Consider the following 18,648-nt stretch of genomic DNA (forward strand, 5'->3'; position numbering starts at 1 on the left):
GTAAGATGGAATACTTATAATTTTTTGAATCCTGTAACAGACTTTATTGGTAACTTTCTTTACAATTCACTGGGTTTATCTTTATGTTTTTAATTTGTTTTTCCGTGCTACATTTATTAAGCGAGTATTTTACTAACAAAATATTATTGCACCGGAAAAACGAATAAACAACAATGTAAGAACATAAATTGTTCTCTCACCCCTGCCCCGAGGTGACGAATGGCCGCGCTTGTTTCCAGGGAACGAATTCCAGATACGAAGCAATGTAGTTTAAAGTTCGGCGATGCTATCAACTTCGTTATTAAGCGCTTTTAAAAATTACCAGCTCTATTTGAGGCTGTTACAAAACACTGATTAATAGAGCCCTTTTACTAAACGGCCAGTGGAATTGTGAAACAAAATGTACGTATGTGAAGCGGAGGGAAGAAAAAGAGATTATTTTGACTCGAAACAGACTAAAGGATAGAAAAGGTAAAGCATAAGCTTCGCAGTACTTTAAACATCAGACAAGGTTTCTTTAATATGTAGTAATAAAGTGGTCGTAGCACCTTTAACTTGGTTAGTTAGATTACGCCATACTCATTTATACTATCTTTGTACGCAACTTCTACATTCCTTTCGATGCTTATGAACGCGAGTTACATTTAAATCTATAGTGGGTCGTCAATTTTATCAGCATGTAAATAAAACGCTTCGCTTCGCATAATATAAAGCTCTGTCAATTTTAAAGAGCGAAAAGGTGTCGTGCGGTTAAGATTGATACGCCGATAATGATAATCGTGAGCACATTAAAATTGGACCAATCATACTTGTGTGTTTTTATGCAATGTTCACTTACGAAACAAATTGTTTTTGTATATCAGTGAATAATTAGATTTATGATGAAACAGAATGGTCTTCACTTCATCACCGTCAGCCTCTGGCAATGTACGAAACTTTCCTTGTTGCATTTTGTGCGCGTTGGTGATGAAATAAACAAAATTCATTCCAAACGTATCAAGTATGCGAGATGCCAGACAGGCGGTGCTGCGCCGGCGCCGCTGCGGTTCCCCCTAAGTAGTAAAGTCAAATAAATACGTATTATATTCATGTATGCTTCATATCCGTGTCAAGGACATAACGACGTAAATTCTCATCTCTTAAATGCTTAATTGTTCACGTGTCAGTTTATTCTTACCTGTTCCCTCTTAAGGTAACAATTTTGTCATGTGCTAAGATCGATCGCTTTGTACTTTGTGGGTTCATACAATGTTACTTCTCAGAACCGCAGAGCTGTCTGATGATCGTTTTTGATATTTTTATTTCTATTTTAAAGGGTCAGGTAGGAAATAATTTAAAATAAGTAAACACTTATGTTGTATAGTTACGAATTACTATGTTATTTTACCTTAGAGTTACAAAAACAAACAATTTAATAATTTTCGTTAAATGAACATTACCTGAACTTGGCTACGACCTTTTGTAGAATTTAAAAGTTATTTATTCCGCAGAAAAGAGAGGTAATGTAAACATTTACTTGAATCCGCGGGTGTTCGTCAAAATGTTAGGCATTCGCCGCCTCAATTAGCTGTCGCCTGATAAAGGAATGCATTTTTAATTAGTGTTCAGATCGCGGTGGCCGCCATTGAGACATTATCGTGTCTTATCGACTTAATCTCGACGTGTTTTAATGCTCTTTACTCTACGCTTGATTCATCTGTCTGTAGGTTTGGCTTATTTATAAGTTATAGCTACTTTTGTATCTTTTTTGCTGCTTTTGCATAATATAAAAATTCATTTTTTTTTTAACTAGTAAACTCTCTATGGTAACTAACTTGTGACTTTTTATTTTATTTTTTAAATCAAGGTTTCCGGCTTCCGTTATTGGTTCTTGTAACAAAATAACAAGTCCGTGTAATAATGAAGCGATGTTAGGAAGAGATCTGATTTTCCTATTTTAAAATAACTTTTCTTATTAGAAAGTTTTGTATTCGAAATCGAGTTGTTAACAACGGATGCAATTTTCTGGTTTTGCTTTCGAATGTACTTCGATTGTTACTTTATTATTAAATGTTTTCTGTTTGAATAATAACCAGATATTGCGTAAACAAATTTTTCATTTGTATTATACAAGTTTTGTTCGCTTGCATATAAGTTAAGTTTTAACCGAAAGAACGAACTATTCAGTAAAAGAACCTCTGTATAGGTCTTTTACTTTTAATAATCTACATAATTATACGGAAAAGATTGTCACCAAACCTGACTTTGGAAACAATAAAACTGCAAACATCAGTCTGCCAAATCGCAGTGAGGTTGCTAAATAAAGGAGTTATAGCCTTAATATCCTTGGTAAAAAATTCAAGTTTAACACAAATAATACAATCAACGTTTAGTACAAACTCTTTGAAAATCATTTCAAAGTAATGAACTGAAACAAAAAATAACAACAACTAAAAGGGGGCAAACGAGCGGCGAGAACACCTAGGTGGTCAGCGACGCCCATGGACATCCGTCCGCCAGACACCAGAGGAACTACAGATGCGTTGCCGGCCTTTGAGCAAATGATAGGCTCGCTTCTTGGAGGACCCTGAGTCGTCTTGTTTTGAAAATACCGCCGAGGACAGACCGTTCCACAATGCGTCTGTCTTAGTTCAAATCAATACAGTAACCAAATTTTCAACATAAACAATACACTAACGACCTATTTACGTTTTCCCAAAATGTGAAATACGAATAACTCAATTACTTTCTTGTGTCGTGAATATGTTATTGAGTACTTAAAGAAATAAGCTCAAAAATAATAAGTTCGTTGACTGGCGAACGGTGTTATAGTCAGTTTTCACTCTCAGAGATGTTATATTGATATACATTCTTATCTCAGCTTTCTTAAGGAGAGTAAAAAGGATGGCGAAACATTTATTCAAGTGTATAGGCAATGGAAACCGACGTTAAGTAAAACGCGAGCAGTGGTAACATGACATGCAAACGTAGGTGCTTTTAAAATAGGGTTGCCAACAAAAACATATTTGATATAGAAAGTAAAATAAAACGTTCAATTATGAAAAATAATTGAATTGACAAAAAAAGTTACATGAAAAATAAATGATGAGATACCTTTATGTGTTATGGAATAAACTACTAAGTAATACATAAAAAGTGCGTACATTACAAGATTATTGGCGTATCCATTCAGTGTAAATATGTAAACACGAAAAAAAGTTCAGGGTGAAAAAGGAAACAAAAATTTGTGGTAACCCTGCATGTAAATCATTGGTTGTCGATATGCGTTCGCACTGGACTTAATTCCAGTGTTGTTTTTATTTAATTATCGAACGGTACAATATCGCTTGCTTTTATTGTGCTTGCTCTCTTTACAATATTTTTATTTCATTAGTTTTATATTCTTTTACGTCTTAACTTAATGAATATATTAAGAAATTACAAAAATAAATAAATATACAGATATTTATTAAATACTAGCTGTTACTCGCGACTTATCACCGTAGAATATAAAAAAAAAAATAGAAACATAACCTTTGTCATTTACTGATAACGTAGCTTTCTAAAGGTGAAAGATTTTTTTTAAATCGGCGCAGTAGTTTTAGAGTTATTCCAATACATGAAAAAATACAAATATTTCCTCTGCATAATACTAGTATAGACTAGTATAGACAAAGCGTTAGATATGTATGGAAACTTTATATATGCGTTGGTGGTGTAATGGTGAGCATAGTTGCCTTCCAAGCAATTGATCCGGGTTCGATTCCCGGCCAACGCATTTTTTTTTTAAACAATAGACACTAGCTTTAAAATAAGCATTCTCTAAATAACTAACTAACATATTCCATCCTTTTAACTTAACTTACTTAAAAGTAACTTAACTCTGTTAAAACTTACTATATAAAAATTACAAGTCTTATGAAAGTACAATTTTAAACCTTAAAAATGTAAATAATAATGACAAGACGCCGACATAAGTAATTAAAAAACCTACCTTAAATCATGATCATAAAATTGAGACAAGTACGTGACAACAACGATGAAAACACGAAATTAATTTGCAAGCAAAATAAATACAGTTACACACACCTAATTAAATTTTTATTACATTACTAGCTGTTTCCGTGTGACTTCATCCGCATAAAATTATGATTTTATTTTATTGTTTACATTTGTCAAACTATCAATTGCAAATGTTAAATTGACATGACATTATGACAAACTATGGCATCCTTGCTTCCTTGATGTTGGCAGTTGTTGAAAGTAGTGTGTGTTCACGCTTTATTATATTAGTATAGATTGAAAGAATAGGGAACAACTGGATGATACTTGGTAAGGATAGAAAAGCTTGCAAAAGGCGGAGGCTTTTTCCCGTCTCCATATCTAAAACTAAGCAACTAACAATTCGAACGCAAAAGCTTGTACATGCTGTTTATAAGTAAACGAGCTTTCGCCTACGACTCCGTCCGCGTTGAATTAAAAAAAAAAGTTGGTTGTCAATGTATCCTTTCAGACAATCCTCTACATCTATGCCAAATTTCATCAAAATCCGTTCAGTCGTTTAAGCTACAAACTCTAACAAATGTCCATCCATCCATCTAAACTTTCGCATTTATAATGTTAAGTAAGAAGTAAGATTACTAACAAATACTACGTAAATCATTTGTAAAAATCTTAGATATGGAAATTAAAAAGGCTTTATTATTATAATTATTAATAAATTATTTTAATTATTAGAGAATATAAAAAATAAGTAATGATTTTTATTTTAACACTTCAGTGCGTGTTTTTAAGCAAGAACAGGACTATTACAAACTATTGGTAAATTACAAATGCATCAAGTATCTATTTGTACGTATTAAGACAGTTTTGTCTATTTATGTATTTTAAAAGTGTTTTTAATTTTATAATCGAACAGTTAATTAGATTTGCGAGTATTTAAAAGAAACCTTAAGAAAATTCCATCTTGTACATTTAAACTCTCCATATTAAACTGCGAGTGATTTTATTAAATTAAATTTGTCAAGAAAAACCTAATGTCTACGCAGGGTTACGACCTATTAAATTGTCGTAGCTACTACGAGCGTTGGTGGTGTAATGGTGAGCATAGTTGCCTTCCAAGCAACTGATCCGGGTTCGATTCCCGGCCAACGCATCATTATTTTTACTAAAGTTTTCATGAATTAATTAATTTTTTATAGTCTTTTGATTCACTGACTTAAATGTACTGTCTAGTGGGTTTTTTTAATTGATAATATACACTAATACACTAATTTTATTACATAACAAATACGTAGTTTTAACTTATTAAAGAAAACATAGAAATTTATGTTTATGTGCTAAAAACTACTTCAACTTTTAGTTTTTAAATCGATCGAAATAAGATTTCAATAATAACTTGAATGTATCTTATTACAAAATCAAACGGTACTTTATAATTATACAAATATTGCATTTCGTTAATGATAATTAGCTGCTAACGTATTTAATGGGACCCTTTGAGTGTCATCGTTGGCCTAATTCCTGTTTTAAATGTTAAAATATTAAACATTGCATTTTATGATATTACAAAAGAGTGGAGCTTATTAACCAATTCTTAATATGAGAATATCAATTTAGATTTACTGTAAACAAGTTTATTTTATAAAAAACAACGAAAAATATAACCAAGGACAAGGTGGAAGAGTATAAACGGTGATAATATATTGATATTATGAACAACTACGTATTAATTAAGTTACTAAGATAAATAAAAAATACTTTTTAAGAAGAATTAAAGAATTTAATAGTCAACCAAATAAGTTAAGTAGGAATTTTTAACTTTATTCTCTTACTGGCACCCGTAACTTTGCATTAAACTAAAAAAAAAACTTAGTAGCGTTCTTGTTCTTGCAGATTATTTTCTACACCTGTGTTAAATTTCATAGACATATGTTAAGCCTAAAGATATCTTCTAACAAACATCTATCCATCCATCTAAACTTTCACATCTTACTACTTACTAATATTATAAATGCGAAAGTTTAGATAGATGAATGGACGGATGGATGTTTGTTACAGTTTGTAGTCTAAACGGCTGAACCGATTTCAAGGAAATTTGGTATAGATGTAAAGGATAGTCTGGAAGAACACACAGGATACTTTGTTTTTTTTTAATTCCACGCGGACGGAGTAGCGGGCGAAAGCTAGTATTAATAAATGCGAAAGTTTAGATAGATTACTGGACAGATGGATGTTTGTTAGAGTTTGTAGCCTAAACTGCTGTAGGGATCTCCATGTAATTTTGGATACATGTAGAGGAAACAGGCTAGTTAATTTGATTTTTTTTTAATTTCACGGAGACGGAGTCGCAGGCGAAAGCTAATAAGCTAGGAATACTACCGTATTCATTTAGCTTTACTAAACGATAATAATTCTTATTGTGTTTAATACTTTGTTAATGAAAGTGTTTTCACTTGGTCTACGCAAATAGGTCGTCTTTTTATTACGTAGCTACGATTATCTTTGTAATAACTGCCCACGCTCTTCCTATTGGAAGGAAGGGTGGCCTACACTTATATCTTTAAATTACGATAATCAGACATATTACTTAATATTACTATAACTTAAGTAGATTAATTATTACATTGTTTATATTGAAAAGAAGTTTTAAAGGGAAACATATCAAATTTCATTAGTGTAAAATTTTATAAAACGAGCTGTACCCGTGCGGCTTCATCCGCATGATATAAAGGGCACATTATTTAATTTTTTTGCATTAGTGAAATTTTGAAATGCAAATGTCAAAATTCAAATGCACAAATGACAACCATGGCAATGTAACTTCATAGATGTTGGCAGCTTGTTATGTTATTATTGTTAATATTAATGTTATGGACCCTTTCCCACATGACGATTTTCTCCAATTTATTACTTTAAGTTAGTTAGTAGTTAATAGCGTGAAAATCATCATCATCTCCCCTGCCTTATCCTACTCCCGTAGGGTCGGCACACCGGGTTTTCGTCCTCCAAATAACTTTATCATGAAAATATGTAACCTAAAGCGTGTGTAGGACTTTTTATTAAAGAAATAATTATTCAAAAATATGCTGTGATTGTTGAAATCCTACGCTACGAAGTAATGTGTGTTTACGTTTTATTATATTAGTATAGAAGTATAGATATCTATATCTTTTGACAAGTTATACACAGATGTATTCAGTCTATATGTGAGTTTGTTACACGTATGATGAAAGTTTGAAATGGAATGCAAATTATAGCAATCAGACATTCAAGTTAATGAAATTTGACCACGTCCCTTTGTCGGACTTTTATAAATCATACCTCAAGAGACAAATATCCCAGTGCATTCATACATTATTCATCATTGTAAGAAGAAATATTTGAGTGTAACTATTTTCCAGAGGGAGGGAGCAAATAATAAATCGTACTGTGTTGGGATACCTTCATAACGAACATCTTCCCTTGTGAATGTGAAGATTTATTTTCCATGAGATGAATGTTTTTGTTAAAATTCTCACTTTAATCAAATGACATTTTGTTTCTTCAAAAGTCTGGAAATCATGCAAAAAATAACAAAGTTATTCATGTGCAAGCTTGGCAATTTGTTTTAAGGTTTTGTGTCTGATGTAAGAGGTCTTGTAAATAATCAAATAATTTCGCTTTGAACGTGTATTCGCATAAGTAAAAGCGAATGCAAATTTGTAATAGGAATCTAATTTTTTTTTAATTATTCTCGAAATGAACTTGTGATTTTGCCCGTCACAAATATTTAACTACTTGTACTAATTTAATTATATTTTTTTAATGTGGATAGAATTTTAGCGTCTACGTTTTTGGTTTCATTTTAAAGTAACTGAAATTAATCATACTTCATACTACTAATATTGTAAATGCGAAAGTTTAGGTGGATGGATGGATGTTTGTTAGAGTTTGTAGTCTAAACGGCTGAACGGATTTCGATGAAATTTGGCAAAGACGTAGAGGATAGTCTGGGCTTCTCAGTTTTGTTTTTTTTTTAATTCCACGCGGACGGAGTCGCGGTCGAAAGGTAGTGTTTAATAGTTCTTTTTATCACTTAAAATATATAGCAGTTTCAGAATAAGGAAGTTTACAGCCTATAAATGTGGTTTCGATAAAAATGAATAAGGACATTTCAGCATAACTGACCGTTTAGGTCGTTCGACATTTCGATAATCGAAAAACATATAAAACAATAGTAACGGACCCTGTCAAATAACACCCGTATTTATAGGGTCACACTTTATCACTGCGAAGTGTTACTTTAATGTTTATTTGCCGAACTTGATCGTAACTCCGGCAGATAAAGCAATGTAGAAGTTTAACGTTTTTTATTGACTGTGTGATAAAATTTAAACATTTACTCGCTATATTCAATTCCCTTTTTTATTGTATGACCTTGATATAATAAACGTAGAATGTGATGTGTCCTAGTAATCTTAGTTTTAATACTATGTTTTATTTTATATTTCATTTTACCAGTTTTAATTATAATAATGTTCATAATTTCAATACTGTACCTGTAGTTGTTTGGTTTAAATGTTGGGCAATATTACAGAGTTTCTAATAATAAAAGAAAAGTATGCGCGTTGTAGGATTTGACGTATGTGAGTCTTGCCAGTGTCTCCCGCGCGAACAGTATCAAGTTATTATTTTAATCATAACGTCTCTTAGCTTGTGTATTATTAAAGTAAGTATAAGAAGTAAAATGTGTAAGATAAAAAAATGCAATGTTGCTAATTAGTAAATAAAAAATATTAAAGGCTTTGGCAAAGCCTACCTTTGAACCTTTTTTTACTAATCGTTTAAGGTTTGATTGAGAGTAACGTCGCTCACCGTATTATAAAATTTCTTCTTAATTAGTACTCTTGAAATGTCATACAAATAGTTATAACAATGTGAATTTACGTATTATATGTTAAAATCAAATGAATATATTTGCTCTTTATTATTTTTATTATGGTATTTATTTGCTTTCTTAAATATTTTATGGAAATTCAGGAAAATATGTTAATGTATCTTATTTATGATACCAATAACTCTCAATTTATCCGCAAGGGTTTTGTATTATGTCATAGTCCAATGTAAAGGTAAAGTACCTCAAACTTTTCGGTGTTCCCGCCGCTCTTTTGCCCCCATTTGTTATAAAAAATTATCGTGAATACAAACTAGGGATTCTACTAATGATATGTCTCTTCTCTAAATCTTATCTGTATTAGAAGAACACTTTCAAAATACGTCACAAAATTTGCTTATAGTAAAAATACATTACTAAAATAAACCTTAGCATCGCGAAAAAATAATGATACAAAATTGGAAACGACATTTGGCGTTGGGCGTTAAAATGACGCTTCAACAAATTATTCTGGAAGGCACTAAGGCGCTCGTTATCTGACGAAAAAACTTTGGGGGAAAATGTATTAAAAATGCGGCCAACTCCCAAACAACAGCCTGCCTTGATTATTTGATAAATAACCACTGGAGGAATAAATCAGGGTCCTGTAGGCGTTTGTGCTGATTGGGAGTTTTGTTTAGCCGAGTGGACAAGATGAAAGTACAGCGGTGTCGCGACAGGAAACAACTATAGTGGTTGTTTGCATCTTTATGGGTTTTGTTTCCTTATTCGTTGTTCTGCGGAGGGGCAGGGAACTTTATATTCGTCTGTTACTCCGAGAGCTCCGAGAGAATAGTATTAGGTTAAATTCGAACGAACCCGTTATTCAAATTCTTTGAGCTGACGCAAATAATGTCCTTTTTATACTTTAAGTTTGTGATTTACTTGTCCTTTAAAGTATTTTGTAACGGATATGTTTGTTTTAAATCAAATTTGTTTCTTATTGCAAATATTTTGTTATCCAGATTTTAAAATTTACATTTTTATTGAACAATAATGTGTTTTAAGATACAAAATCTACCATACTGTTTTTTTAAGTCTGGTTAATTCATTCCAAATGATAAAAAGACCATATCTATCTTAATTACTACTATTATAAAAGCGAAGATTTAGATGGATGTTTGTTAAAAGGTATCTTCTAAAATAATTAGTAAGTATAAGTGTAGAACGAAGAGATAATAGTGGGATTAATCTTAGCTGCAAAAACGATTGGTAGATAGTAAATGTCCCAAAAAAACAAAATTCAGATAAGTTTGGTACTAAGAAGGTTGTTTAAACTCCGAATGTTAACAAAGTAGTACTAAGCAGAGCAAGCAAAACAACAATATCTATCGACGTTACTTGTGAATGATAGGTATAGTTTTGTTCTGATTAATGTTGAACCTGATAAAGTAAACTTCGTAATCGATTAGGGGACTCCCCCATTTCTTTATACACTTTTAGATACATAAAGTTCTCGTAATAGCTTCCTATATCGATTCTTAACGAGTAAGCAATTTGAAAATAGCAATAGTGCTTCGATTTTACATAATTTACCCGACGTACTTACGGTATAGTAAAGCATCATGATACATATGTGTGAAGTCAATCAACCCGCACTTGACCAGCGTGGTTGACTATGGCCTAGTCACCCTAACTTTACGCTCCGAGTCCCTCGGTGGGGACGTGCTGGTGATGAACAGTAGTGCTAAGTGAAATAAGTATCTTTTTAATTTGTTTTAATAGTAGAGAGCTGCAGTTCAATAGAATTGTTGCTAAATCGAGTTCCGTGTCTAGAAGCAGACAACTAGTAAATTGGTAGAAAATAAAGGATTATGTGAAAAAGGTAAATTTGAAATAATGTTGTAACCCTCGGTGTTCCCACCGCTCTACTACTACTACTCCCTTTTTTAAAATAATCTACGTAATTTTTAAGTGTAATAAAATTTTTGTACAGCGCCATCTGTCATGCAGGCGTTTAACTATGGAAGCGAGCTTTGAAAGGCTAAAACGAAAGCTTTGAGCTTGAGCTTTTTCAAAGGACGATGTGATCTTACGACGATAGATGGCGCTTTAAACAAAATACCATGTAACTTTAAGAATTTAAACTTTAAGTTTTTAAAAGAGTATTCTATTGTTAAATGTAGACTATTTTTTACTGAGTTTGGAATTAAATTCATTACACGAATAATTATCGCCATTAAATGTATCTGGCAGTTTTCATTCATCATCACCAGCTCATTATACGTCCCAACCGAAGGGCTCGGAGCCTACCCTAATATGGGGTGACTAGGTCATAGTCAACCACGCTGACCAAGTGCGGGTTGGTTGACTTCACAGATATCTTTGAATTTCTTCGCCGATATGTGCAGATTGAATCACGATGTTTTCCTTCACCGTAAAAACGTAGGGTAAATTATGTACATATGAAATTCGCAACATCGAAAATCACATTGGTACATGGCGGGATTCGAACCCAAGACCTGTAGATTACAAATCAAGTGTTCAAACCACTGAGCCACCGACGCTCTGGCAGTTTACCTCTGGTTTAATTTGAATATTGTAGGTCAGAAATAGCTTGAAAAATCAGAATGGGTTCAATACTTTCAGATTGTAAATGTTACTACTGAAAACATGTATAATTTTCTCGTTGATATTTCTATAAATAACATTACGATGAATACAGAAGGTTTCGCAATAAGTTACGTATCATAAAGTACATTGAATAAAAATGAAATGTGTTTACGGTCAGGTGAGAATCTTGAATGGCTTTGTTATTTATTCTGAGATATATGGATTCAAATGAAACATTTTTACCTACGATATGTTTCCACGTAAACAATGTATTGTATAAAAAAAGAATAACTAAATTACATTACAGATTTATTATATTACTAGCGGTTGCCCGCGATTTCATCCGCGCAATATTAAGATAGAAAAGTGGCTTATACTATGCCTGTCTATGTCAGGTATCCTTCAGTGAAAGTGCGGTCGAAATCGGCCCAGCCGTTTCGAAGATTACCTGGCACAAACGCGGCTTGCAGAGAGACAGACGGACAGCCAGACAGACAGATAAAAAAAAATGTGAACGCAAATATACCATGTTCCCGAAATCTGGAATATTTCTTTTGATAATACAAACAGATACTTCAATTTTGTTATATGTGTAGATGATCGCAATTTAATTATTTTGATCATAAAAATGTTATTACAAAAATGTGACATCGGTTTACGTATATGATAGAGGTACATGAGGTTCTTAAAATACTTTATTCTTAGACATCTTTTGTCAGATTTTTAGAGACATTTTATTACGAATTTATAAAAGAAAAACCGAAAAGCAGTAAAAGTGTTTTGTGTAAATAAATTGTTTAGCGTAATAAAAATGGTATTAAATTCAACTTATAGTTGGAATAAAATTTGAAGACGGGTTAATAAACTTTAAAGATGATTTGTCCAATTATTTTATGAAAATTTTTATTATCTGTTATTTTTAAATTACATTTAGACATGTCTCTAAAATGAAGATGTTTTTAAAGAACAGCAAAGGCTTAACATACGTTATCATTATCGAAGTTAACGAAGAGAAAGATTAATTTACATAAATTTAAAAATAATTCACTTTTTTATTGGTATTTACTATCTTAATTAAAACAAAACGTAATCGATAGAAATGTATTAAACTTTTCTTAAGCTGCTTAAATGTCCAGCTATTTAGCTCGACGATTACCGTAACAGCTTCAAACTGAGACAATGAGCGTATCGGACGCATTACTGGACTATTCTATGCGGATATTAAATAAAATTATCTGTAGTAACCTATATCTATAATATGTCATCGTGTAAGTTTATCTCCGCGAGAAGTAAACGGTTAGAGTTTGGGCAAGAAGTTATACTATACTAGGTTTAGGATAATAGACACCCAAGGATATAAAAACGACTATTGAGAAAGTTCTACAAATGTGCAGAGATCACAAAATGATGAAAAATTTGTTTGAATGCGGACCATTCTAAATTTAAAAAAATAGAGGAAGTCGTACGTGGAACATTAAATGATAGATACTGAAAATCTATCATAAATTAGCGGAAATCCTTTGCATAGAATATCGCCCACAAGTTCATTAGTCTTTCTAGCATCTGCAAATCGATCTCGACAACCCACACTGTGGATTTTCTCAGAATGTTTGCTTAGAATTTGTTACCGTTATGTACTAACTGTTAATATTATACTTTATTTTGATTTTAATGTTTTATATATTGCAGTAATTTCAAGCACTTTAATTGAATGTTGTCAATGGCTCCTCATAGCTTAAATATTAATCAATAAGCGAAGTTAATGAAGTGCACCGAGCGCCAAACAATACGCCTCTTCATTTTAATTAAGTCAGAGTATAGCGTGGACTATCATACTTTATGTTTATTTTCATTTACACGTAGTTTTCGAATCGCAATTAAATTTATATCTCTATAATAATATTATAAAGCGTGTACACTGCTTCATGGGACGGATGTCAGCAATCACAGCTTATTTTTTAATAGTTCTCTTTTTAATAAAAGTGTAGGGTACTTACGACACGCTTTAAGCGATATATTTTCACGTATGAAACTAAGGGGGTGAATAAATTGGAAAGGGCTTTTCGTGTGGGAAAGGGACCATAAGGGAAAGCTGCCAACATCAAGGAAGCAAGGTTGCCATGGTTTGACATCGCCATGTCATATTGACATTTGCAGTTGATAATTTGACACATGTAAACAATAAAATAAATTTTTCATAATTTTATGCGGATGGAGTCGCACGGGAACAGTTAGTTATACCACAATCGTAATGATCAACATATGCTTTCGATGCAGTTGTTTCTGTTTACTCGATATTGAGTAAATAGGTCGAAATATTTTCTTTTTAAAGTAACTGTATTAAAAGCATTAAAACTTAATGGAGTATTCTGGTTTTGTGGCAATTAGCATATTTTTTAGTCGACTTAATTTGTTGGAGATGGTAATCGAACCAACGCGTTCTCTTATTAATAATCAATTCAGGACTTTACTGCGCCGTTTACGTGGTTCAGACCACTTACTGTCCTTTCAAGTAATTCCTTAACATAACATGTGATGTAATGGTCTGTTATTTGAGTCGCTATACAATTATGTTCCCGTTTAACAGTTATAATCTCGGCGTTCAAAATTGGATGCCGTGTAATGACTATTACCTTTTACCCCATAATGTTGGTATACAGTATTGGTAGGGTAATAAAAAGATTTCGATTTTTCATTTCATTCGAGTGCTGGATTAAAAAAATCGAGACGATTAAAAAAAATTATGCAGTTACTTAAACATGAATGTATTCCAATGTAAAGCTAAACCCAATAACAAAATTATAAAATGAGGTGAGTTTAATACGAAATCGATGAAAACTCAATAAAATCAGTTTACTGTTGTTAACGCGCAATGCGAAGAGAAAACTCGATGTGTTACGATTGACGTGGAATCGTTTGAACAGGGAATGAGGCTCGTAACGGCCTTCTACCGCAACCAACAGCCCGCAAATTGGCAGTTTTATAAAGCTATAGTTTGAAGCACTGACATTATGGAGATATTTAGCTGTACCAATGTTTTAAGTTACACAATATTTGTATAGTACGAGTATTTGTAATACATTTTATAATACACATTTGTTTTCACAAAACAATTACAAGCATCAATGATGTTTGTCTATTCCACTAACAACGTCCTGTAAACGATTGGACAGATTTTAAAGTGTATTTGATTCAGTGCTGGTTTTAGCGATATCAGTGACTTTTGGGAATTATTTTTACGGTGCCCTTTAAAGCTCTCGCAGCGCTCTGGGCGGTCTCTCAACCGCATCCTACCCTAACGCATATACTAGTTCGATTACTTTGCACTAAAGTGTTATTATAAATTGTAATAAACTAGCTTTCACCCGCGAATCCATCCGCTGGAATTAAAAAAAAAAACAGATGGGAGTTGCCTACGTGTTCTTCCAGACTATCCTCTACATCTGTACCAAATTTCATTAAAATCCTTTCAGTCGTTTAGGCAACAAACTCTAACAAACATTCATCCATTTAAACTTTCGCATTTATAACATTAGTATAATGTTATTTACATATACGAGTATGTATGATGTTACATGATTATTTACTTTAACGAAGCCTTTGCAAGCGACAGCACAATTTTAAAAGGACAGCACATCGGACGTATCGACACATATCAAGCACTTTAATGGAATATACATTTCATAAAATTATAATAATTTACAAAGGAAAATTGTGAGCCGTGTTTTCATTAATTTTATTTTTATACTATTTATAGAGTTACAATGCGATTAATTATCAGCAGTTTTAAATTTATTCTTTTAACATTGACGAAAGCAAATTTTGTTAATGTCATAATTGCATTTTACATGTTTAATTGACTAATAAGTTATTACTTCATACTTGAACATAAACAGCGGTGTATTTTAAGTCCAAAACGTTGTTGACCTAAAGATAAAAAATAAATTAAAAGGGTAAACTTTGTTTTTGGAAGTACGCTGTATTTTTTAATAAAATATACAAAATGTTAATAGAAATCTACGTAAATGATCCTGGGTTACCTTTTTTACTGGTGTAATAAACTTCACGATAAATAAGGTATAATGATAATAACACATTTTAATAAAATTTATTTGTGGTTGTAAATTTAATAATAAGGGTACGATGGCAACATTTTTTTCGTTAACTCGTAAATGTCTTAAAAGCAATTTCCAATCTTAAAAGAATTAGCATATAATTCTGTGCGGCCCTTTTACTTATTGATGTAATCACTAAAATGCACTCAGTCTCTTTTAAAAATCAATTTAGATTGTTGCAGAGCAACGACCGCACGGCTTTACGAAATAAAGCCACAAACAAAGATATTATAATCTATATGCAAAACTCATACAAAGCTTATCAACGTATTGTCATATCAAAAGGAAAGTATATTTTTTACAACACAAGATTTTTTTCTGCTTTTAATTTTCACGGAATTTGCTAGGCGATTGACTAAAATTAAGAATCAAACAAAAATGGGACCTACCTGCAAGCACTACCTTTCGGATAAAAAAAGAATTATCAAAATCGGTCCACTAGGAGGAGTTATGCCATAACACACATAAACAAAATCATACAGACGAATTGAGTACCTCCTTCTTGTGGGATGTCGGTCAAAAATGAAAATTAAGATACATAATAATCAGTTGTTTGTTCAGTGATAAAATAATTTGACATATTACAGTGACACGACCGCCAGGAATTCTGGACAACATATGAACGATTGTGGACAAGTCCTTATTAATGTATCCACTTGAGGTTAGAGTGATAAAGCAAGTGTCAAACTTTATCTTTATAGAAGCGTCTACAACGATGGTCTTAATTATATTTATGTCTATGCTTCTGAATATATAAATACTAACTGGTACCATGTTATTCAGAAAAAACTGTTACTTTCAAATATTTTGCCGAATAATTGAATTTGTTAATCTAAACAATTGTTTACAACTTAGAGTCTAAGTCATAATTTAATTATACGCAATGGGCTCTACAAAGTTTACCTTAATTTAAAACAAAAACTTTGCCTCGATGATTACCGAAAGCGTTTACTTGTGGCAAATTTAGTTTATCTTCCGATTAAGGTCGCCAAATTCGAATGTTGAAACGACTGAGAAAATAAATGAACTCTATAAAGGACGGCTTTCATTTGTTTGTTTTACTAAGACAGATGAATCTGTAGTGCCCTAATGGGTAGCTTGAATAAGAAAATTTAAGTCGATTAGGAATGTTCATCAAGTAAATCTTCCTCAATTCTGCTTCCTGAAAGGTATATAGTGCAAGGATGTTGTCGAATTGACCTAATAAGGATAGATTTCTTTTATGCAATGTATTCAATCTGCCATTTTGGTCCACCATCGAAATTGAGTGTGTTAAAAAACTTTGTTGTTTCTTTTAATGAGCACTATATCTACTTTACACCGGAGAAGAGCTGAATAGTTAGATTATCAAATATGTTAGTTAATCATACTATTATAAATGTGAAAGTTTAGATGGATGGATGGATGTGTGTTAGAGTTTGTAGCCTAAACGGCTGAACAGATTTCGATGAAATTTAGTATAGATGTAGAAGATAGTCTGGAAGAACACAAAGTCACTTTTGTTTTTTTCTATAAATTTTTTTTTTAGTCATTTAGATTGTTTAACATCACACTTTACCTCACGTTAAGTAAGTCGTGTATTAAAATAGACTATTACACAATGTTATTGATTAGTTATTTTTGCTTACAAAAGGCGGTATTTCTGTAGGCGTCGGATGACTGGTCTGATATGATTAATGGATTAGTTCACGATTACCCTGTAATATAAGTAATGACACGTGCTACGGCAAATATAGATTGATGTATTATTTCGACGTAGATTTATTCCGTTTTACTTTTCTTTTGATTTAGTGAAAAATAATGGTTGGATTTTTACGTAAGATTAATTTTTTCACTACAAAATTAAATTTTTACAAAAAAATATTATCTCTTAATATATCTAAAACAGATTCTTTTCCATTTCTGTAACATGAATAAAACTTTCTACGTTTTAAGTTTGATATATTAAAAAAATCTGAAAAAGTAGATGACTCTATTTCACTTTGCAAAATAAAAATGGTGGATAACCATTTTATGGAGCTTAAGCAATCAGTAATTAAAGTGGATCTTTTATTTACTAATCTCGGTTTATCTAGTTTATTTATATCGTCACTTAGTTAAAAGGTTTTAAATCTTAAGAATGTTTTCATAGTTTAGATAAGGTTTAAAATTATACGAGCTTCGTGCCTTAGAAAGCATACTTTTTTCGTGTTCTACCTTGTTTAGAGAATTGTATTTTTTTTTTTATTAAAAGCATATTGAAGAGTAAGAGTTAATGTAAATTAAGTATTTTATTCTTTGAGTGATAAAAGTTTTATTTAATAATTAAAATGGACTCCCTACAAAGGAGGTAATCTTTAGAAAGTATTCATTTTATTATTGAAAAATTTATTAAAAAACATCACAGTAATAGATTTAAAAAAGTTTACTTTTAATAACAATAATTGGTGATAAATGACAAACTTGTAGGATATAAAACTTGTACGTCTTTGGGGTATTTTCTTGGATTCATTGCGGGGATCAACGAACTGTCTGTTACATTGATGGATTACCGCAGAACCTGATTACAAATCTGAGGCATTATCGTTCAAGATAAGAACTTTTAAAAAACATCCTTCTATAAGTCTTAAGATTATATTATTTCGAATACCTTAATTAGTATATAAGACAATGGTAGACAGTGTAGTCTTAACAGTGGTAGAGCCCGCTTTAACATTTCCGCACGAATGGGTCGGCTCGCCCGCTGTATTACCACAACCATACAGAAGAAAGGCGTGAAGTGGGACCAATTCCGTGTTTCGTCTGATGAGTGAGGTCCCGGAAGCCTAATTTTAGTCCTGGTCTTTTCCTACCCTTTTTCATATTAAAAAGGAACGTGGATTTGTCAGTGCAGGAGACACATAGGAAGGGGAAATGTCCTCTTTATGTGCGGTGCCTCCGTAGATTAAGGGTAGGCAACGCATCCACTATTATAGATGTCTATGAGGAGCGGTCGCTTTGCCGTTTTGGCGGTTGCAGGTTGCTCGCTCGGTTGCTAACTTATGGTATAAAAAATATGTGGGACAATGTACATTTTTTAAATAAAATCTCCAACATTACTCAAGTTTT

The 18,648-nt window shown here is 32.1% G+C and overlaps 1 protein-coding gene and 2 non-coding genes across 5 annotated transcripts in view; 2 read left to right on the forward strand and 1 right to left on the reverse strand.

Annotated features, from left to right (window-relative positions):
- Positions 1-18,648, reverse strand: part of LOC106103049 — a 106,729-nt gene that overhangs the window by 47,048 nt on the left and 41,033 nt on the right. The window lies entirely within an intron of this gene.
- On the forward strand, positions 3,686-3,757 carry Trnag-ucc. Its single transcript has one exon. It is a non-coding gene; the product is annotated as a tRNA-Gly (tRNA).
- Trnag-ucc lies at positions 5,063-5,134 on the forward strand. Its single transcript has one exon. It is a non-coding gene; the product is annotated as a tRNA-Gly (tRNA).

This window comes from Papilio polytes, unplaced genomic scaffold (assembly GCF_000836215.1).
Source record: "Papilio polytes unplaced genomic scaffold, Ppol_1.0 DF823879.1, whole genome shotgun sequence".
Classification (NCBI taxonomy): Eukaryota; Metazoa; Arthropoda; class Insecta; order Lepidoptera; family Papilionidae; genus Papilio; species Papilio polytes.